Genomic DNA, 24,001 nt, shown 5'->3' on the forward strand with positions numbered 1-24,001 from the left:
TGCTTCCTGAATCATGTGGGGGACAGTTTTTTTGTACGTTGGTTTGAGTGAGATCATGCGGAGGAAAAAGGATGGTATTTTCATTTCTATCTGTCGGAGGCTTCAAGTTAAACCCATGAATTTTTGATTCAGGCCCTAGAATAAATGATGTTTTCCATGTACCATCAGGACTCATTCATGGAGTAATTTTTTCAAAAAAATATTTTTTTGATATCTACTAATGTGCTGTGGACTCTGCTAGGCCCTGGGAACAGAATGGCAGAGAAAACAATCAGCGCCCACCCTTACTGCATCCAGACGGTGGGTTGTCTTTTTTGCCCTGACGAGTTGTATTACTCAACTTAAGCGAAATACTCTTAAATATAAATGAGCCTCTCCACCTTTCAGATCACATTTTTAGAATTTGTCACTAAGGTTGCTTATAAATTTGACTTTCTTTATGAGAAAATTGTATGGCTGTCAACTTACTGTGTGAACTTGAGCTAATTACTTACACTTTATAAAATCAGTTTGTAAAATGGGAATGATAACACACACATCACAAGGTTATGATGATGATTAAAAGAGATAATTTGTAATAGATATTTAAGCACATATGAACAAAATGAGACTCAGAGAAGTAACTTCCTGAAGATTACACAGCTAGTAACTAATTGAACCAGGTGCATCATTTAGCAATTGCTGCAAAACAAAACCACTGCAAAACTCAGTGGCTTAAAATAGGGATCATTTATTATTGCTCAGAAGACTACAAGCCAGGAATCAGTAGATAGTTCTTCTGATCTTGGATGGCCCTCTCAACATGTTTGGAGGCTGGCTGTATGTCAATCTTGCCCAGTGGGGTTTGGGACATCTGGGCTCTACTCCATGTGGTCTCTCATCCTTCAGCAGACTGGTTCAGGCTCATTCTTGTGGTACAAGCAAGGTTGAGAGAGAGAGGGAAGGAGAGAGAGGAGAAGGAGGAGAAATAAAAGGAGGAGAAGAAGAAGTAGAAGAAGGAGAAGAAAAAGAAGAAGGAGGAGGAGGGGAAACAAAAGCTTCTTGAGACCTGGGCTCAGAACTGGTGCAACATCCCTTCTGCCTTACCCTATTGGTCAAAGCAAGTCATAAGACTGGCCAAGATTCAAGGTATGGGAAGAGCTACAAAGTCACATTGTATTGGGCATGAGTCCAGGGAAGCCATTAACTGGGGGCATCAATGCAATCAGCCTACTTCACCAGGATTCAAATGACTCCTGTACTATGTACAAAACCCATACCCTTGCTTCTGTATTATGTTAACCATAAACGCTCACACAGACAACATTGGTGTCTGTCACATACTTCCCCAACACCCATGTGCTGTTCCAACCCCACTCACCATTAGGTGAACAAAATATGAGGTCTCCCAACTCCAATCCTTTGATCTATCAAAGAATCTTGATTTTTGCATTGGTTTTGAAAATTCATCTTCTATTAAAAAATATGTTTTTAAAACTTATAAACCATGTAAGGAGAAAGGTCTAAAAGGGATTTTTCTCCCTATCTTAGCAACAGAATTCACACTGTTTATATGCTGCTTTGATCAAATATAACAAGATCAGTGGTCATGATCAACATGTTAATTAACTCAAGGAAAGGGAGAAATTTGACCTGTGGCAAATGTAGTATATAACCTCAGAAAAAGAAGCACAATTCTCTACAACAAACATGGCAATAACAGACACAGTTTTCCATAGCAAACAATCATAGCCTTCAGAAAAGTTTGCAATCCTTGGGAAATGATTATAAACACACTCCCACTTTTGAGGGGAAACTCTTGTCTTCTCAAAAGTAAAACAAACGAAACAAAAAATTTAAAACTAGCTAGAAATTCTATTCCCTGCCACCAAAGAAATAAGGATAAATCTTACATAAAACCTTTGTCCTACCTTTATTCTTTGTAACTCTAAGGTAACTGATTTATAAATATTCCTAACCCCTCTCCTTTTCCTATTAAAATATGATCCTCAGGATATAACATTTTTACAAGCAGTTCTAAAAAAAATAAAAATAAGAAAAATAAAAGCAGTTCTATCAGAGTTTTCCTCTCTAGTTTTCTTGCTAGAATATTGTTGTTGTGATGTATGACTGTTTTTCCCCTCCAAATTTTAATGAAGGCTGAATAAAAGATCTGGGGCTTTTACTCTCCATCTTGTAGTATACCATCTCACCAAGAATGTTCTTTCTTTTCTGTCTGTCTAACACATGGGACCACATCAGGACTTACATTCCATTTCTAGCATCAACTCCAAGCCTTACTCGGGATTCTTTTGGCTGTTATGTTAACAACATTGATTTTGGCACTTAATTATGCATCACCAAGAAATTTTTAATGATTTCCCAAGTGTTTTGACTCGCAACTTTTGGAGGGGAGGGAGTTTGCCCTATATGTCCAGATATTCAATATATTCATAGAATCACGAATGGTTAGGGTTGAAGATATCCTGATGTTCACCCAGTGCAAATGCACCCATAGCACTGGCATTTCCCCTTTCAAACCTTCCTGCTAAGTGGCCATCCACCAGGGATGGGGAACTTACTATCTCCCAAAGATTATTCCATTTTCAGACAGCTCTGATGCTTGGAGAGCAAAGATTTTACTCTTTCATTCTCTACTTTTTCTCCACTAACATCCTCAACTATAATTTCTATCCCATGGGGCCCATTCAGTCCATCAGGGCTGTATGCAGTATTCTAAGCTCTTTTCCTCATGACAGATTTCAAATCTCCAAACAACTGATATCACTTCCCAGAATAAATATCCCCAAATTCTTCTCTCTTTTTTTTTAATGTGACGTGGCTCTTAAATTGTACTTATTTTTTGTTGAGGTATAATTAACATAAGTTATATTAGTTGTAGGTGTACAACATTGATTCAACAATTCTATACATTACTCAGTGCTCACTGTGATAAGTATAGTCACCATCTGTCACCAAACAATGTTACTATATTATTAATCATATTTAAATTTTTAATTAATTAGGTAGAGTGGTAGCCAAGAAGCCGGACTGATAGAACAGTCATGAAAATTATGTTTCTGGGGGTGCCTAAGTGGCTCAGTCGGTTAAGCATCTGACTTAGGCCCAGGTCATGATCTCACAGTTTGTGGGTTCAAGCCCCACGTAGAGCTCTGTGCTGACAGCTCAGAGTCTGGAGCCTGCCTCGGATTCTGTGTCTCCCTCTCTCTCTGCCCCTTCCCTGCTCACACTCTGTCTCTCTGTCTCTCTCTCAAAAGCAAATAAAAATTTAAAAATAAATAAATAAAATACAATAAAATTATGTTTCTGGCCGGGTAATTACCAACACGAGCTAATACCCCATCATGAATATGGTAGCTTAGACCATCATTGAGAAATGTGACTTGTGCCTGGCAATTACTTCCATACCACAAGCACATGGAAAAGATGAACACCATCATCTCTGGCAAGAAGCTCCACAACAAGGTACAGCCTACATCATTCAGCTAATAAAGCAGATTTAGTCTCCATTTAAACTGCAGGAAGAAGAGAGAGGAGAAAGGATTGTTCTCTCCATCTGCAGGTCTCCAAACTCATAGCTGCACTGAACTTCAAAACACCAAGAAGAACCATTTAAATATTCTCTCAGCTGAGCTATTTTATTCTTAACGTATATGGGTGTACCAACCTTGGAAAGGATTGTTTACAAATAGTTTGCAATAATGTGGAAAAGGCTTAGCCATGGTTTTGAACTTTTTTTAAAACCTCAAGAAGATTACATACATATGCATAGGCAAAAAAAAAAAAAAAAAAAAAAGCTTGAAAGAAATTTGGCTGAAATGAAAACAGTGGCTTGGGCTGATGGGATTTTAAATGTTTATTATTATTCTTTGTATCCTCCACCCTGACCCTCATGTTCCACAGTGAAGATATATTACTGTCAAATCAGGAAAACATGAATGTTTAAAAATATTTTAAATTTTAATTTAAATTGGGCAAAAGGATCCTCTTTTTCTAGAGTCCTGTAAGTTAAGGGATTCTTTGGGTGTATCCTTTGTTAACAACAGTGTATAATAGGGAGTGATATATAAACAAAAGGGAAAAATTCACAAGAAACCTTTGTCAAGTTAAAACTATCCCCTAAAATAACCATTTGATGAGTACTGTTCTGAAGGGCTCTGCTGCTTCTTTGAGGTTCTGATCTCGATTCAAATCTTCTTCACCATAACTCCTGTGGTGATGCCCTGGCATCTGTCAGATCACCTTGCTGGCACTTTCTTCCCATCATGGAGGGCCAAACACCTGAGCACAGCAAGATCTAACGGACTTCCTGGTGGGGAGTTAGGAACATCTAGGTTCTATTTTCAGCCATATAGTACTGAGGAATCCCCCAAGAGGTCTAACATAAAAGACAACTTAATTTATTTAAGCCCATTACTGCTTGCTTGATATGCCTTAAGAAATTCCAAATACAAAAAGAGATCACGCTCATTAAAGCACAACATGACACGCTGTGAAAAACACAGCATATGGCTATTATCTGAAGTCTGAAAAGCCTGAATAACCCTTGATGTGTAAACGGGTCCTTTTTGATTCTCTGAAAAATAGTGGTTTCAAGATCAAAACCACAGATGGAAAGTCTCTCAGTGGGTAAAAAGCACCTGAAGATAAAGTTGATAGAGTCTATGAAGGGGATGAGGTTAAATACATGAACACAGAGAATTTTAAACACATCTACGTGAACAAGACAATCTCATAATTACTCTTTAAAATTTAGTAAACCCATAAAAATGGGAGAGACACTCCTTTAAATATTTTTTTCACTCCTAGTTATGTAATAGTTATCCTGGAAGTAGTTAACTTTGTTCCACTTATTTAAAACAGGTGACCCTTTATAAATTATACATAGCTGCCATCAAGAATCTATTCGGGGGGCACCTGTGTGGCTCATTCGGTTAAGTGTCCGACTTTGGCTCAGGTCATGATCTTGTGGTTCATGAGTTCAAGCCCCACATCGGGCTAGCTGCTGTCAGCTCAGAGCCTGCTTCAGATCCTCTGTGCCTCTTTCTCTCTGCCCCTCCCCCACTTGTGCTCTCTCAAAAATAAATAAAACATTAAAAAAGGAATCTATTTGGGAAAAATATTAGTTCCAGATCAGCAGTGTTATAGTAAAATCCTTGAGAACAAGGATTATGCACTAAATTTCATGCCTACCTCTTACTAAACTACTGCTAAGGTGGAAGTTGATTGTGAGATTGTAAAGTTCATTTTCTTCTCCTCTGTTATTTACCTGGACTTTTGACTCCCATCCCTAGGCCTTAGCTTAGATTTGTTTCACAGTACTTTTCCCTCTGTAAGAAAAGTATACATACATATATAAATGTATGCACACACACACACACACACACACACACACATACACATACATACATACATACATATATTTCTTTTTTTTAATTTTTTTTTAGTGTTTATTTTTGAGAGAGAGAGGGAGAGAGCGAGAGAGGGGCAGAGAGAAGGAGACACAGAATCCGAAGCAGGCTCCAGGCTCTGAGCTGTCAGCACAGAGCCCGACACAGGGCTCAAACTCACGAACCTGAGACTGTGACCTGAGCCGAAGTCAGACGCCTAACTGACTGAGCCACCCAGGTGCCCCTATATATATTTCTTTATTGTTTACTTTTTAAATTTACTTATACCCATGACTCACAGATCAAGAGTTGCATGCTCCTCCAACTGAGCCAGCCAGGTGCCCCTCTCTCTGTACTTCAGATGCACCAATAAGATGTTAGTTACCAAGTGCTAATCTTCTTGTCTCAGTCAAAGCTATTTGGAGACAAGTAACAAAACCCTACCCACACTAGCTTAGGCAAAAAAAGAGGAGAATTGACAAGTCTATTGAACTGTCTCTTCAAAACTACAGAACCCCAAAGTCATCACTCCATCTTTCTCCACCTGTACTGCCACCTGGGGGCAAATCCTTCCCTGCCTCCTCCAGCTTCTGGTGGTGCTTTTGGCTTGTGCCTGCCTAACTGTAATCTCTGCTTCAGTCTTCCCTTCTGTTTCTTATAAAGACATTTGTCATTGGCTTTAGGGCCACCCAGATAATTGCACCTTGAGATCCATAATTACATCTGAAAAGACCCTATCTCCAAACAAGATCACATTCAAAGGTTACAGGGGTGAAACATAGATGTATCTTTTGGGGGCCATCATTCAAATCACTACAAAGGCCTTTTAAGGTACCATAAGGTACTTAAAAACATCAAGAGGATACAAGAGGGAAGGGAGAAAAGGGTTATGATTTGGGATTTTTCTTCTCGAAATTGTAGGATACAGAATTGAAAAGGTGTAATACAATTTCAAGAATATACAGGATCCTATTTTCCAGGTTATAAATTTTACAGTCCTAGATATTCCCTGATGTGTTCATTCATCTAACCTTTGGGCCATGTGATAGGCCATACCTATCATACAAGTGTGGTGGTGTTTTTTGCTTGTAAAAACTTTCCTGACAAAAAATTGTTTGGCAGTATGAGACAATCCACATCATATGAATTTTGCTCCACTATCATAAAAAATCATCCTTTGAAGGGCTTCATCAAATTTCCCCTGGTACTTTTCAATCCTTTGGTATTTAAATCACTCTTTCTCAAAGAACTTACTGTATTCTAGAGACACCGGTATTAAACTAAAAATGATATTTGAGTGCAGACTAACTTTTTCAGCGGTCAGTTCTTAGTGAATATTTTCATCTTAAAATAACTCTTGCTTTTATCCATAAATTGTATTTTCAGAGTTTTGGAGAACGAATATTTGATAAAAGAGCTTCTATTGACAAATGAGAAATGTGTCAAACAAGGAAGAGGAACAGGAATTATTCTGTTTGCCCTGGGGGAGGAGCAGACTTGAACTGAGGTTAGATGAGAGAGCATGATAGCTGTGAAGTTCCTTACACAGTACCTGGAAGTTTTTAAGTTGCATTAAATGGTAAGACTCATATGGCAAGAAGCATTTGATATATTTTAATTATGCTAAAGGAAAAAGTCTTAGAAATTGAAAGTACAGAGAGCCAAATTTCTTCCCACTATAAAGGGTTTCTGATAGTTGAGACTGTCCATAAATGGAAAAGATCATCACACAGAGTATTAAAGACATCCATCATTAGAAATTTTTCAACCCAATATCAGTGACTCTGGGATACACTATCAGTGTCTTTGCATTGATTTTGGGTATGAGAGAGTACAGAGTGGAGAGGTTAAAAAACTCTTAGGTTTAAAACTCTGTAAATTTTTGATTAGGATTATGTGCCATAAAATAGGTCAATTCAAGCCTGGAAAAAGAGGGCCTTTTTTGCTTTGTTTTGTTTTGTTTTGTTTTGTTTTGTTTTTGCAACTACATTAAAAAAAATTTTTTTAATGTTTATTTTTGAGACAGAGAGACAGAGTGGAAGCAGGGGAGGGGCAGAGAGAGACTGAGACACAGAATCTGAAGCAGGCTCCAGGCTCTGAGCTGTCAGCACAGAGCCTGACGTGGGGCTCAAACTCATGAGCCCTGAAATCATGACCTGAGCCAAAGTCAGATGCTTAACCAACTGAGCCATCCAGGCACCCCTCTCCTATGCAGCTTCTAAATCAGCACCATCCAACAGAAATATGATATGAATCAGAATGTAATTAAAAATTTCTAGTTATCACATTAAAGAAAGTGAAAACAAGCAAAATTAGTGTTCATAATATATTTTAACACATCTAAAATATTATCACATAAACATGTAATCAATGTTAAAAATCATCAGATATTCTACATTATATTTTCATAATAACTCTTTTAAATCCAGTATATACTTACATTTATGAAGTAACCATATTTCAGGTGCTCAATAACCACATGTGGCTAGTGGCTACCATATTGAACAGCACAGTTCTAGAATATGCCATTAATGAAAACACAGATCAGATTTCTAGGAGTTAAAAAAAAAAAAGAACCAACTTCATAAATGCACACAAATGGTTTCCAAAATCCAGCTTCCCTGGCATACTAGAGGAATGGAAATGATCGGAAAACACTTCTGTTTAACTGGTGAACATTCACACTTCCTTGGGTGATTGCTCTCATAATTTCCCTGCTTTCTCACCAAAATCTAGCATTAAGTAAATTAAATAACTTTGCAAAGCACTAAGTTTCCTTATGAACTTCTAACACTCCACCGTTCCAAAAGTAAAACAGTAAATAACAACCCTCTAGTACGTTAATGTTAATCCTATTATATTTTGCTATTTTATCCATTCTTTTATTCCAGGAGCAACCGCAATTACCGATACAGTAGTAGCTCCTGTCTGTGGTTTCATTTCTTGTGGTTTCAGTCACCTGTGGTCAACCACTGTCCAGAGCAGATGATCCTCCTTCTGTTGTATGGTCAGAAGGTTGACAGTAGCCCAATGCTGTATCACAATGCCTGGCTCATTCCCCTCACTTCATCTCATCACATAGACATTTTACCATCTCACATCACAAAAAGAAAGGTGAGTACAGTACAATAAGACATTTTGAAGAAGACAGAGAGAGAGAGAGAGAGGGAGAGGGAGACCACATTCACATAACTTTTATTACAGTATGATTATTATAATTGTTCTATTTTATTATTGTTGTTGTTAATCTTTTACTATGACCAACCTATAAATTAAATTTCATCACAGGTATGTGTGTATCAAATAAATAGTACATATAGGGTTTGGTCCTATCCAGGTTTTCAGGCATCCACCGGGTGGAACATATCTCCCATGGATAAGAAGGGACAACTGTAGTACAGCTTTTACCGTTTACTAGTTGTGGCTTATCACCATGGGATTGAAGTAGTCTCAAGGGAAGCTGCTTTGTAATATTTCCAGTGACACATTATCTCTATGCATCTTACCCAGAGGAGAAAGGATAAAGTCATAAACTGGGCTACCTCTATAACTGTAAAATTCCCCCAAAGCTTGGTCAAAATAATGATGTGTTTTAACACTCTCCAAAGAGATCCTATTACTTATTTATAGCTTTTAGGAATTTTATAGGTGGGGAACACTTTCGCTCTGTTGGTAGGAATGCAAACTGAGCAGTCACATTGGAAAACAGTATGGAAGTTCCTCAAAAATTAAAAATAGAGCTCTCCTATGACCCAGCAATTACGCTACTAGGTATTTATCCAAAGGATACAAAAATACTGATTCAAAGGGGCACATGCACCCCCATGTTTATAGCAGCGCTATCAACAATAGCCAAATTACAGAAAGAGCCCAAATGTCTATCAACTGACAAATGGATAAAGAAGATGTGGTATAAATGTGGTATATATATATATATATATATATATGTGATGGAATATTACTTAGCGATCACAAATAATGAAATCTTGCCATTTGCAACAATGTACATGGAACTAGAGTGCATTATGCTAAGAAAAAGACAAATACCGTATGATTTCTCTCATATATGGAATTTAAGAAACAAAGCAGATGACCATAGGAGAAGGGAAAGAAAGATAAGATAAAAACAGACAAAAAATAAGATAAAAATTTAAGACTCTTAAATATGGAGAACAAACAGGGTTGTTGAGGGGAGGTGGGTAGGGGGGTGGGCTACATGGGTGATGGGCATTAAGGAGGCCACTTGTTGGGATGAGGGCTGGGTGTTATATGTAAATGATGAATCACTAAATTCTACTCCTGAAACCAATACTACACTATATGTTAACTAACTTGAATTTAAATTAAAAAAATTAAGTAGCACCCGGATGGCTCAGTCGGTTAAGCCTGTGACTCTTGATTCACATTGGGTCATGATCCCAGGGTGGAGTCGATCCCCATGTCAGGCTCCGTGCTGAGCATGGAGCTTGCTTGGGATACTCTCTCTCTCTCCCTCAAAAGAAATAGATAAAACTTTTGAAAATAAACAAATATGTAAATAAATAAATAAAATTTTTAAAAAAGGAGTTTGATGAGTTATATGTAATAAGAAAAATTAAAAGTAAAATGGAACAGATTTTCCAGTTAACCCATTTTAGGAGTCCATAAATATTTCAAAACTCATAGTTGCATCTTCAGTAGAAGTGTGATCATGACTGTAAAAACACCAAAGCTAGACTTCCCAATATTTGTTAGCCTCTTCTCCTTTCTAGTTGTACAATCTCTTGGATGTAATCTGGACACATGGCTGCCCAGTTTACAAGCAAAAAATCTCAGCCTTCCTTGCAGCTAGGTGTGACCAATTGATTAATTCCTTTCCGATGAGATGTGAGCATCAGTGAGGTGTGCACCTTCCTGGTCACATCCTTTATAAAGGAAACTGCTTCCCCTCTTCGCTCTCCTTCCCTTTCAGGCCAATGGGAAGGTTTAAGTGATGCTGGTGAACTATTTTCTACCATAGAGAAGCCTGCTAGGGAGACTTTATAAGATGACCTAACTAGTGCTACTGTCTAACTGCCTGCGTGTTTCACTTGTTAATGTAAAGGCAAACCTAATTACATCTGCCACTGGCATATCACTTTATTAATTTTTCCTCACTCCTCTCAAGTTATTTAATGGATATAATTTTTCTGTAAACATTTGCTGAATATCCACTGCAACAGAACCCACCTTAGGGAATTTGCTAGTGAGATAAGGACCTTTCAGTGCTTTCTGCAGCATGGGGCACTATTGACTACTCCTTCCTTCCAACTTTCTCATCCTTTGACTTCAGTGACTCACCTGTGGTTTGCTTTCTGGCTTTCTTTTCTTTGCTACTCTTCTTCCACTTCTTATTTTGGAGATCCCCAACGTTCCTTCCTGAAACTTCTCTTGTCACCTATCATTCTTAGCCTTTCTGGAGTCATGAACCTCTCGGATATTGTGCTGCAATACATTCTAGGGGGAGGACTTGTCACATATAATTTTAGGATTACATGGACGTACTGAGACAACTGGTAGATTCTCAAAGGGTTCTTACCCCTGAGATTAAGAACAATTTTTCCATGTCTTTAACTTCCTCCCATGGTGCTTAATAATTCCCTTTTATACTTAACCGGGATCTCTCTCTTTCTCTCTGTCTCTGTCTCTCTCTCTCCCTCCAGACCCACACATCTGGCTGCTTATTGTATTCCTCACTTGGATGTCAAACAGGCACCTTCCATTCAAACTTATCATGTCCCAAATGAACTTATCATCTATCCCCCTTCTCTTCAGCTGTCCTTCATCCTCTGGTTTCCATCTTGGTGAGTGGCACCACATTCCAATAAATTGTCCAAGTTGTAAAGAAATAAAAGCATCAATCCAGATTACTACTTCTGAAAAAAAAAACATTTGTTGAATGACTAATGAATAAATGGAAAGATAGATCAAGTATGCTGGAGAAAAAAGAGAATAACTATTGAGAATGATGTGTACTAAAGCTTATGCTCAAATGTGCACACAGGGCTAGAGGCAGGTTTAAATAAGTAGTCATTAAACAAGTGAATGTGTATTTATTAAGTACCTTTTAGTACAAGGCACTGTGTTAGGCACTGATTTCATTCAGGATTCTATTTTAACAATATTTTCAGAGAAATGAGGAACATGATTTGTCAGAAAAGAGTAGTCAGAGTATATTAAGTGGGATAAATTTTTACTGAAGTTCAATTAATCTTACCTCATGACCAAGAAATGCTAAATTACTAATAACTTCTCTAATTCTCATTAATAACAGCTCTCTGATTCTTATCTAATTAATAATACTGTTCCTTATTATGCCTTCAAAGATGTCATCATAGTTCATACACAGTAGCTGTGATAATGGAAACTCAAGAAGATGGGATGCTCTTTGGAGTTTAAGGTCATTAAATCTGGCATATTTCCCTTCCTGAATTCCCATAGCTCTTTATTTGCTTTTCTCTGATGGCATTCATTTTCCCCTTTATTTTATGATGATTTGTGTGCATATCTTACCTCTTATCAGAAAGATTTTCTCCCCCCACAGACTCTGTGCTTTATATCTGGAAGGAGAACATTAAATACTGAGTCAATGAATGCTTTCCAGTTAAAAAAAAAAAAAAACTCATTTAAAGGTAACATCAAATAAATCCTATAAAGTTGAGTAAATCTTGTTACAAGTGATGTTAAGAAGTTTGTGATATTTTCCAATATGACAGCAGCATAATATTTAAGTTACAGATGTTTGTTTTAGTACTATAAGATAGTTGGGAACATGTTAACCCATCTTAGATAGTAATTTATGAGGGAAGGTATTGGCTGGTTGAATGCAGCCTCCAGAGCCAGACTGTGTGGGTTCAAATCCTGGCTTTGCCATTCAATGGCTGGGAGGCTGAGGACCCCTTGGTGCTTCACTTCCTTCATCTGGAAAATGAGAATCTTAATAGGACTTACTTCCCGGAATTTTTTAAAAGGATGAAAAATAATGTACACACATAAGGCACCTAGAATGGTGTTAGAATTCATTAGACACTAGCCTTCATTTTCTTACAATTTTAACAAGAATAAGGGGAGCTGTGATTAGATTAGGAAAGAATGGAATTTTCTTCTTAGACAACATGATATAGATAACATCTCTCCTATCTTTCCAGCTCAAAACATTCCTATGATCCCCACATTTTCCATGACACCACAAATGCTTATCAGGTATTTTCAAGATGTAGGTAAGAGTTGGAACACATTTTATTGTAAACGAAAAGGTTTAAGTTTCACACAAATAGTGTTTTATCCTTTTTAGCATTCCCTACTCAAAAGACTTATTTGCCTTCCCAAGAACAAGCCAACAGATTTTACCATCCTCTCACTCTGTCCCCAGTAAAAAATACTTTCTGGAATGTAAAGAAAGAGACTGGATCTAACCAAATCTAAGGCACAATGCAAAGAGTTAATCAGAAAATTCCAGATTGTCTAGGTCGACTTGTGGGCCTCCTCAAATGTTCTCACTGTGCCATTGGTGCCCATTACTGCTGACAGCCCCCTATTGGGGAAGCCTCAGGCAATGTCAGAGGTGGGAAGAGAGGGTGGCTGCAACTTAACTTGGTGCAGAAGCTCCAAAGAATAGAACATTTCAGAGAGGGGGCCACACAAAACATCAGAATAAGAGGCTCTGATAGTCGACCCAGTCATGGGATGATGAGTGACAGAGCTGCCTTTGCCTCACACAAGAGCACTTCTTAGTCCTGGGGGCCTGCTCCTTCCTGGGTCACATGATGTGTCTCTGCCATGGTGAACCCTCACACAAGAAAAGGCCAGCATTTCTCAACCCATACACGTCCACAGGCAGCTGTCTTTATCATTTCAGGAAAAGGTCATGGCAGTGACAGAAATTTTGTTTTGCCTAAAAAAGGAATGCTCTTTGAAAAAATTTTCAGTGCATCCTAGAGAAGTGCTTTTTAGTTTCCATAACTGAGTGGTAAATGTAAATTTACACCAAGGGTGTGATTTTTATATTGTATTTTACCAAAGTGGTAAAATGTGGGTGCAAAAATTGTTTTCCCCTTAGTGTTTCAGAGTAAGTATGACTGGAAACAAGACAAAACAGACACCAAACTTAGTCAATATGAATGTTCGTGGGCAAACATGGTTGAAAATATAGCTTAATTTCAATATCGGTCTTATTCTTCTTCCTATAATTTTCATTGTATTCTATAACTGATTAGTCTGTCCAATTTCTTGGTGACTCATTATTACATTTTTCTTAGCAAAGGAGGAGACTTGTATTTCCTGTTAGCAGGACTTTCTTTTCTTGAATTGTACCACCTATACTGTTTTTTTCTTCCTTTTATTCAAAATAGCGTGGTGGTACAAGAAGAAGCCAGGCTAGAACTTGCTGTGGTGTGTTCATTTATCTGTTAGAATCTGACATAGGTTGGGGATGAGGTCCTTGGATTTTTGAGGTGATGTAATGTAGTTTGGGTTTTATTTTTTTTAATGTTTATTTATTTTTGAGAGAGGGAGAGCACATGTGAGCAGGCGAGAGGCAGAGAGATAGAGGGGACGGAGGATCAGAAGCAGGTTCTGTGCTGAGAGCAGAGAGCCTGATGCGGGGCTCGAACTCACAGACTGTGAGGCTGTGACCTGAGCCAAAGTCAGATGGTTAAGGCCAACTGAGCCACCCAGGTGCCCCATATAATTTATCATTTATATTGAGACATTTTTGAAAATGAAAGGGGGCACTACTCAGGATAATAGGACAGTGTAAATCAAGACTGTCACAAGCAAAACCAGAATTTATGGTAGAAATGATCTGGCCTTCTATCCAAATCTTGACTGTGCCAATTTCCTACTTTGACATGTGCAAAGTGATAAACCTCTTTGAACTTCATTTTCTGCATCTGCAAAAGAAAGATAACAATTCTCAAATGTTGAGGGAGAGGGGGAAGTGCCTGACATATTATGTATCCTTTGTAAGTATTATCAAGATAATGTTTGCCATGTATACCTTAAAATTCTTCACAACAGACAGTATGATATTATAAATGGATCAGGTTAAGTTACACTAGGGGTGCAATCAGTTGTCCCAATCAGAAATTCCCACTCCAGGGGCACCCGACTTAGTCGGTTGAGTGACTGACTCTTGATTTTGGCTCAGGTCATGATCTCATGGTTCAGGAAACAGAGCCCCATGTCAGGCTTTGCACTCTGTGCGTGGAGCCGGCTTGGAATTCTCTCTCTCTTCCCCCTCCCCCCACCAAAGAAATAAACTAAAAAAAGAAAAAGAAAAAGAAATTCCCACTCCAGGATGGCAGCTAAGGGGTCTCAACAGGATGTAGGTACTATAAGCACATCTTTCCAACTTATCTGAATGCAGACTAAAGATCATTTTATTTACTATAACAAGTGTCAAAAATGAATTTTTCATTGTTGGAATTAGTGGTTTGTTAGCCATAATAAAGGACATTAGAAATAGACTCCCATAGTGGCTCAGTTGGTTAAGCAACTTCAGCTCAGGATAATGTGGTTTGGGGGTTCGAGCCCTGCGTCAGGCTCTGTGCTGACAGCTCAGAGCCTGGAGCCTGCTTCAGATTCTGTGTCTCCCTCTCTCTCTCTGCCCCTCCCGTGCTCATGCTCTATCTCTCTCTCTCAAAAATAGAAAAACACTGGGGCGCCTGGGTGGCGCAGTCGGTTAAGCGTCCGACTTCAGCCAGGTCACGATCTCGCGGTCCGTGAGTTCGAGCCCCGCGTCAGGCTCTGGGCTGATGGCTCGGAGCCTGGAGCCTGTTTCCGATTCTCTGTCTCCCTCTCTCTCTGCCCCTCCCCCGTTCATGCTCTGTCTCTCTCTGTCCCAAAAATAAAATAAAAAACGTTGAAAAAAAAAATTTTTTTTAAAAAAATAGAAAAACATTAAAAAAAATAACGAAGAAAAAGAAATAGGCTCTCACTGATAGAATTTATGATTTTCAAGATGTGTGGACTGGCTAACATATTTCAGAGGTACTCCCATGCTTTTATGAACACGTTGGTAAGAAGCTGGACCAGTAGGGACAGTGTGTGGGACGGAGGACTTCCAGTTGTCTGGTGCTTCCTGGAAGGGTGACAGAACCCTGGTTCTGGAATATTGTTCATCCTCCTGCAGTGAACCTTTCATGCAAGGTTATGATTACAGTTCCTAAACGGAAAGAGACCGGCATGTCATCAAACTCACAGAACAGGTGGTATGTGTTAACTGTTGATGCTTGCTAACTGTTTGTTTAATAAATGTCTGTAAGTATGACAGAAATTGGACTGAGATTGGTTTAATAATAAAAACTGGTTATGAGGTTGTTGGAGAATAGTTCATTTTTATCCCAATTCCTATAATTTGGCTGCAATCACTATCTACCAATAAATAAATAAATAAATAAATAAATAAATAAACAAACCGGTAATTATGCATGATTAAAATATTTAATCATGTTTTTAACCACTAATGTGACTCTACATTTGGATCTTCTGTCCACTTCTGTTGGCCAATTGGAATGAAAACAAAAACAAAAACAAAAACAAAAAACAAGTGTTAGAGGAACTGACTTGCATAGAATGGTAAATGGCAGATCCAGGTCTAAGACTCAAATCATGTGATTTGAAGTTCAATGTTCAGGAGTGGGTACAAAGCAAATGTGTGTATGTGTGTGTGTGCACATAGATGCCCGTGTCAGATGACGAGGAATAGGAGGAAGGAAACCGAAGTGATGTGAGGTGACATGGAGGAAAACCAGAAAAAAAACATTAGGCAATACTGTAGGGTACTAAAATTAAGCACAAGCCTGCAAAGAAGGGCTGGGAAGGTTCTGAAGTTAGTATTTACTTAAGAGCTAGTTCTATAAATAATAATAATAATAATGTCTATTAATCATTAGCAATAGACTAACAATAGTACATTTCCTTGCACAATGCAGATGTGTTTGACTCATTGCCTGGTGTCATGAAAATGTGGTCAAGAGGGTAGGGATACCTAAAACCACATCTCTCCAAGTTTTAAGTACAATCATGTGTATTGGAGATTGTAGACTGATTTTCAAATACCACAAGGAAATTGATCTGCAAAGAAACTAAGAACTGTTTTTTCTACTTTTCTCCCATGGCAAAATTTCCCTCCCCTTGGCTTATCACCTAAACTACTAAAAGCTCCGCTTGTGAAAAGAAGAAAAACTAAAAACCAAGAAACAAAAGCACAACAAAAAAAAGTACAAAATCTTTCAATACATTTGGAGAAGAACCAAATAAAGCATTATTTTCATACAACTTTATGCTGGAGAAGAAAGCCAGGAAATAGTTAATTTTAAATATTTAAGAACTATTGGGGCCTGGGTGGCTCAGTGGGTTAAGCATCCAACTCTTGATTTCTGCTCAGATCACAATCTCCCAGTTTGTGAGTTCGAGCCCCTCATCAGGCTCTATGCTATTAGTCCTTGGGATTCTCTCTCTCACCCACTCCATTGCCTCTCTCCCTCTCAGGTGCATGCACATGTACTCTCTCTTTCAAAAATAAATACACTTTAAATATTTAAGAACTGTCAACATTTATCTCAATGGAAAGGCACACTTCTGAAGTTAACAAATGATGAGGTTTGACAAATTTGGATCACTCTGTCTGAGGATTATGGGATGGGAGGAAGAAAGCCTGAAAAGGCAGTATTAAGTATGTGTGAGAAATAAGCCCACTGACCCCATCAAAGGAGGGACACAGAGACTCAGAGCACAGTGAACCCCTTTAATCAACATTCTCGCAAGAGTGGGTGTCTGATGGACAGGCACACTGGGGGCAGTTACAGCAGGCAATTTATCTCCTAGCATGTGAGTCCCTCCCCTGATTCCTCATTGACTGAGTGCTACAGAGTTTACAGCCTGGCCTGGAGGTCGCCTATGCCCACGTAAGGCAAAAAGTAATCTGACTGGAACAAATATACATTCCTCCGTGACACAGAGACTTCAGTTCTTTGGCGCATGCTCATTGCAAAGCCGCCCCCCCCCCCAAAATAAGCCTGAGAAATGAAGGCGGGGGGGATGAAGAACCAGGAAGTGAAGTGTCTTAGGGTTTAGGACTCCACTGTGTGTGTGTGTTGGGGCTTGCACATATTCCCAATAGGTTATAAACCTATTGTTAAATAGCACAGCTTTCATTTGGCATTTCTGAAAATGATTCATCTCACTTCTCACAGTGTGTATAAATTTTCTACATGTATATCTATATATGCAAATGGAGTTTCTAGAAGGTGACAATGTCAGATTTGGATAATGTGTAATATCAGCATCACTACAGAAATAACTAACTTTTAATTCTTGAGTGTTAGAATACTAAGATTGCTCTACCTAATGTTTTTGACCCATTCAAATGGGCATCTTTCACTTTGATCCTCAATTTCATATATAGTTAAATTAGCATAAATCCAACTGAGTATCTTTTAAATCCTATGGAGGTTGGAGGGAAAATGCATTTTTGTAAAAACAAAGTAAAAAACAGAACGAAGTCACCCAAAAAACTGAAAAGATTTCCAAAGTCCATTCCACCTCTGTAACTTCAAATGGCTTACAGATGAGGCCACTTTTAATTTTAAGAGGGGAAGAAAAGTACATTGTGTTCGTATGTATGTTTACTCTAAAACATGGATGAGGCTCTATAGCTTGTACACGGTCTCCATGGCAGAAAACACACATGAATTTGAAGGTCTCTCGAGGTGCATGTCTAGGAGGGCTCACATTTTTGGACGGGGAGGCTGCAGTAACAGTATGTGGTCAGCAAGCAAAGGAAGTGGACAGGATTCAGGGCTGAGTAGAATCATGATCCTACAGGCTAGGGAGCCACTGCACCTACCCCCTGACTCCTGCTCTCACCAATGGCAATTTTTCCTTTCCACTCCATAATGACCAGCTATTGTTTACTGAGCTCTTTCAAACTGTGCTAAGTATTTTACACACAGCATCTCACCTCTTGCACAACACCCCTAGGAGGAAAGTGTTACAACAAGTAAACCATTCACTCCTTTTAAGAATGCTGGAAGGCAGGTACTATTCTTATTCTCATAAAGAAGGAAACCAAGGCACAAAGGCATTCAGTAACTTGCTTAAGATAATGTGGCCAATAAGTAGCAGAGCTGGCTCAGAGCCATTTTTCTTGGCCACCATGTCAAGTCAGCACCATTCAAATGTTGTGGAACGGTGCAGACTTAAACTTCTGTGGCCAGACTAAAATATAAAGTGGGAACCGTGTTGGTGATACAAGGGGATTTAAGAGAGAGGCCACCGACAAGATGCACTTGCTTGTGAAGAGCCACGCAACTTGGCTTTGCTGCTGATTGATATGTGGAAGTAAATGGAAAATGGCTACAAAATGAAACACCCAACCACAAGCGTGAGCTTAACATTAAACATGCTATAGGAATGGGGCACCTGGGTGGCTCAGTTGGTTAAGTGTCTGACTCTTGATTTTGGCTCGGGCCATGATCTCAGGGTTCGTGGGATCAAGCCCATCTGGGGTCTGCACTGACAGTGCAGATTCTCTCCCTCTCTCTCTACTCCCCCCTCAAAATAAATAGACATTTAAAAAAAACATTATGTAGGAGCAAAATCTCTTGCCTAAGAGACCTGGTGCAGGTGTCATTGAGAGAAATAAGATAATTATCTGAAGCTGAAGTGATTTTTAAGATCTTGAATCATGATTGAGAGGTGATAAAAGCCCTGGGGACATCTTTAGCAGCAATGAATCATTCGCATTTCCCATTCTCTTTCTTGGAATCTGGGTAAGTCAGACAGCCAAGCCGGAAGTCAGCCCACAACATTCACTATCTTTTTCATTAAGTAGTCTTTCTAGGGCCTTAAAGTCCCTAGTTGTGAATGTAGAATAAGTCCCATCTTTATTTAAAGTTTGTAATATTGGGTCCTCCAGAAGTGTTCTGTAAATTCCACACGCTATCAAATAAGAGGAAAAGCAATTTGAAGAATGACAAAATCGCTACTCCCAAATTCCACACTAGAGTTTTCAGAGTAACTAGATCTGTAGTACTAAAGAATTCAAGTCATTTAGGGGCAACTGCCGCTGTATGGTCAGTCTCACACAGCTGCTTACAGCCTCCTGGGACTATTTCCGAGCAGTGATATTGAAGTGGAGCCCCTCCCTTGTGTTTGTGAATCCATAGGATTCTAACCAGGATTCTCCTGCCCCTCCCTAAGTCCTGATCCATCCGGGAAGAAAGTAAAGAGAACACAGGTGAGCATACATATTTACATAAGCTACAAGGTTGTGCAAACAAACTCTTAACTGATAAAAGGGCATTTTATAAATGGCTCTTATTTCTAACCATTTGCTTTGGCAGCTTTATTTTTTTAATTCAAGCACAATTAACACAGTGTTATATTAGTTTCAGGTATACATTATAATGATTCGACAATTCCACACATTACTCGGCGCTCATCAAGATAAGTGTACTGTAATCCCTTTCACCTAGTTTATCCATCCTCCCAAACTGCCTGTGGCAACCACCAGGTTGTTCTCTATATTTAAGAGTCTAGTTTTTTGTTTGTCTCCTTTTTTCTCTGTTCGTTTGTTCTGTTTCTTAAAATCCACATGAATGAAATCATGTATTTGTCTCTGAGACAAATTTACTTCTTTCACTTAGCATTATACCCTCTAGATCAATCCATGTTGTTGCAACATCTTCTTTATCCATTCCTCTATGGATAGACATTTGGGCTTCCATATTTTGGCTCTTGTAAATAATGCTGCAATAAACATAGGTGTGCATGTATCTTGTTGAATTAGTGTTTTCATTTCCTTTGGGTAACTACCCAGTAATTGAATTACTGGATGATATGATGGTTCTATTTTTATTTTTTTGAGGAACCTCCATACTGTTTTCCACCATGACTGCACCGGCTGGTATTCCCACCCACAGCTCTTTTCTTTCCCCATTCTTGCCAAGACTTGTTATTTATCCTTTAGAGTCTAGCTATTCTAACAGGTGTAAGGTGGTATCTAATTATGGTTTTGATTTGCATTTTCCTGATGATTAGTGATGTTGAACACCTCTTCATGTACTTGTTGGCCAACTGTACGACTTTTTCAGAAAAATGTCTATTCATGTCCTCTGCCCACTTTTAATTAGATTATGTGGTGTTGAACTGTATAATCTTTTTATATATTTTGGTTATTAACCCCTTATTGGATACATCAGTTAAAAATATCTTCTCCCATTCTGTAGGTTGTCTTTTGTTGATGGTTTCCTTTGCTGTGCAAAAGCTTTTTATTTTGGTGTGTGATTTCTTACAATTTTTAATGGGCTTTACATATCTAAAGTCTCTTCCATATTGTTTCAAAGTCCTTATCCTTAGTCTCCTTAATGTCTTACACCAGTGTTTTTCCCTCTGTATAACACACCAAGGTTTCTCTTGTTTAAATCCTATATCCTTTTTATCATAAGTGTTTATCATAAAAAAATGTGTATAGGTTTTAAAATAATGAATGTAAATTTTTCCTAGTGTCCATAACTGCCAATTAGCTAAGAATCTTGATTATTTCCATCATGAGGTTAAAATGGATTCTCTTTTGAAATGCACTTTGTGAACATATTTTTCTTTCACTTCCATGGGCTCCACCTTACATATGATAAATTGCAATACTGTGTAGGCCATATAAGCTTTTCTACTCACAGTTTTGCAGAGATTAGTGAAAAATGGACTCAGCAAATGGCTAGAAATTGAATTTCAGTAAGGGAGGAAAAAATGATTATTATTTAGCAAGTCAACAAAAAATATGTTCTGAGTTCTCATTAGACATTTTTAAAATGTAGTGTTAGCTTGAAAACAAATAAATGAGTCAAGAGGGGAAAACAGAAAATTCTAAACATTAAAAGCCAGAACTCCTTCCTGAGAACATTTTTGTTAATGATAGTTACTAGTCAATTTTTGACTTCTTATAAAGGCTTGGAACATTAGGAAGATAAAGAAAACTGAATTACTGCCAATAATCTACTACAAATAATTGACTTGACTACATTTCATACAACTGAAGGTCATTGACTATTTTTCTATTTTCTTCATTCCTAGTTTTCAAATACTGGATGGTTGGTATTGACCTTTAGCTTGTCATGTTCTCTATGCCAGAGCCAAGAACAATTCACAGGTATTATTTATTTAGCTAACTTCATCCTTAAAGGTGCCAAAGAGGATCCAGGATGGAACCCATATAGGGTTGCAAGTCCATAAAAGGAATAAAATTAATATTGTACAGAAATGACCTCATGTGTTCTCACAACCTTCATAAAAGTAGATAAAAAGACTATATTAGTCCCATTTTATAAAGAAACTGAAGGAAGATGGAAACAAGTATATTCAACACTTATTAAGTATCTATAACAGCAGAAGCACAGTGCTGAATTTTGGAACATAATTAAGGTGAAGTCCATATCCTTCAAGCAGTCATAATCTAGTAGGCATGGCTGACTGTGAAAAACACAATCATAAAGACATAAAACACAATGAAAGAATAGGGGAGAGAATGACCTCTCTCTCTTTTTTTTTAAGTTTATTTATTTATTTTGAGAGAGAGAGAAAGACCATGAATGGGAGAAGGGCAGAGAGAGAGGGGGACAGAGGATCTGAAGCAGGCTCCGCACTGCTGCTCCTCAGCAGCGAGTCTGATGTGGGGCTCAATGTCACCAACCTATGAGATCATGACCTGAGCTTAAGTCAGACACTCAAGCACCTGAGCCACCCAGGCGCCCAGAGAGAATGACTTCCACTGGTTGTAAGGCTATGAAAGGGTTTTGTAGATATGAAATCTGAGCCAACTCAATGGGAAGAGTGTCTTACAAAAATGGTGGGATAGCAGAGGATAACATGAGAATTCTTTAGTTATCACATAAAATCTGAGGGCAGGGCAGGGGTATAAGGGAGATGACATGTCTGTCATCTACAGAGGGTCTGTAGATATCCTTAAATGCCAACTCCGGTAGCAGTGTTGTAAAAAGTAGGGTGGCAGGGAAGTAATTAGGAGACCATTGCAATGGTTCAGGAAGGAGGTAATGAGGTTTGAACTAAGAAGAAGTAGGAGTGCCAGCCAGTAGTGATAGCAGTAGAATCTATGTAATTTGGCAAGTGGGTGGGTGTGGACCATGAAGGAGGAGGAGGAGTTGAAGATGATTCTAAGGCATTAATTTGAAACAGTGAACATATTACATTTGAGCTACCTTGAGCCACAGAGAAGGGAATTTCCATCAGGAAGGTGGAAGTGGGGTCTAGAGATCAGGACAGATATGGAAATCACAGGCATGTGATGGCTGAATACATATGAGTAGAAGAAATCACCAAAGGATAGTGTACAAAGAGAAAAAAAGAAAAAAAGAAAACCTTAAAATGCAGGGAACACCAGCGTTTGAAGAAAGAGAGGAGTGAAGAGTCATTGGTGTCACATGAATGGCCGGTCTGAGAGCCAAGCATATGATGCAAAGTGATCAAAATCAACAAAAGTTTCCAGAGATACAGCTGAACGCTGCTGAGGGGATCAGCAGGCGATTTCCTGTGGTCACAGAGATCATATCCGCACCTAAACTCTGCACCTACCTACTCAATTATCACACAAGAAATACAATGTGGTTTTTCAAGAGGAACCCACTCATTTTACCAATAGTTAATGTGGGACTCAGTGATCAAAATAAATTGCAATTTCCAATTTCCTTCATTAAATTTTCTTTCAAGCTCACTACTCTCCTTACATTGAGCTTTTTAGAGAACTATTATTAATCAAGTACGTGCTCTCTTTAATCCCCGTGGATGTGGTTACATGCAAGGACTCCTGAGTCACAGAGGTTTGTTGGGTGTCTAATCCAGCAGTGTAACGAGGACTTGTTACCTAACCTCTTCAGACTCGGTTTCCTCATTTGCAAAATGGGAATGGTGATACTTACTTGTGAGAGTTGAGAAGAGTGCATGAGAGAACGCAAGCAAAACTCAGCACGTGGCATCAAAGGTCAACTCACTTTTGCTGTTACTGTTTTGTACTTTCTCTCGGGGCAGAGGCTACCCCAACACTACTGCCGAAAGCGGGTAGCACAGAGCTGGGGACGTGTGAGCCTCATTCGGCCAGCCCTCCGGGAAGCGTCAAGCGCAGGAAGAGGGATAAACAGCTGACAGGTTCCCCAGGACTCGTAAGCCTACAGCCCCGGAGGTAGGACTGACTGCAAGACGCCGCTGGAAGCGGGATCCTAGTCACCGCCTGTGACCCTCGGAAGACCACACATCCCAGGGTGCAGCGCGCCCACCCAGGGTGGAAACTTAGCCAGGCGGAGTCTGATTGCTAGCCCGCCGGGGAAAGCAGCGCACGCTGGGACTTGTAGTCTTCGAGTAGCAAGTTCGCGGGTCGGAGGAGGGCGGAAGCCAGAGGTCCCGCCTTTTGTCCACGTCTCACTTCTCCCGGCCAATTCCCTCTCCTGTCCCCGGAGCCAGCCTCTCTCCGATCTGGTCCCCATTGGTCCTGAGCCTCAATGCCCCGGGCCCTACCCGGAAGTAACGTTGGGGGAGGCGGTTTCCTAGACTACGACACCGGAAAGTTGGGGGAGGCGCTC

At 39.1% G+C, this 24,001-nt stretch overlaps 1 long non-coding RNA gene across 1 annotated transcript; it reads right to left on the bottom strand.

The window, feature by feature from the left end:
- Positions 1-714: 714 nt before the first annotated feature.
- Positions 715-23,991, bottom strand: LOC125925229 (uncharacterized). The gene is made up of 4 exons (XR_007458739.1): positions 23,345-23,991; positions 11,922-11,968; positions 7,831-7,942; positions 715-908 (listed from the first exon to the last, which is right to left on the bottom strand). It is a non-coding gene; the product is annotated as an uncharacterized LOC125925229 (long non-coding RNA).
- Between the last annotated feature and the right edge of the window lie 10 nt (positions 23,992-24,001).

This window comes from Panthera uncia, chromosome F1 (genome assembly GCF_023721935.1).
Source record: "Panthera uncia isolate 11264 chromosome F1, Puncia_PCG_1.0, whole genome shotgun sequence".
Taxonomy (NCBI): domain Eukaryota; kingdom Metazoa; phylum Chordata; class Mammalia; order Carnivora; family Felidae; genus Panthera; species Panthera uncia.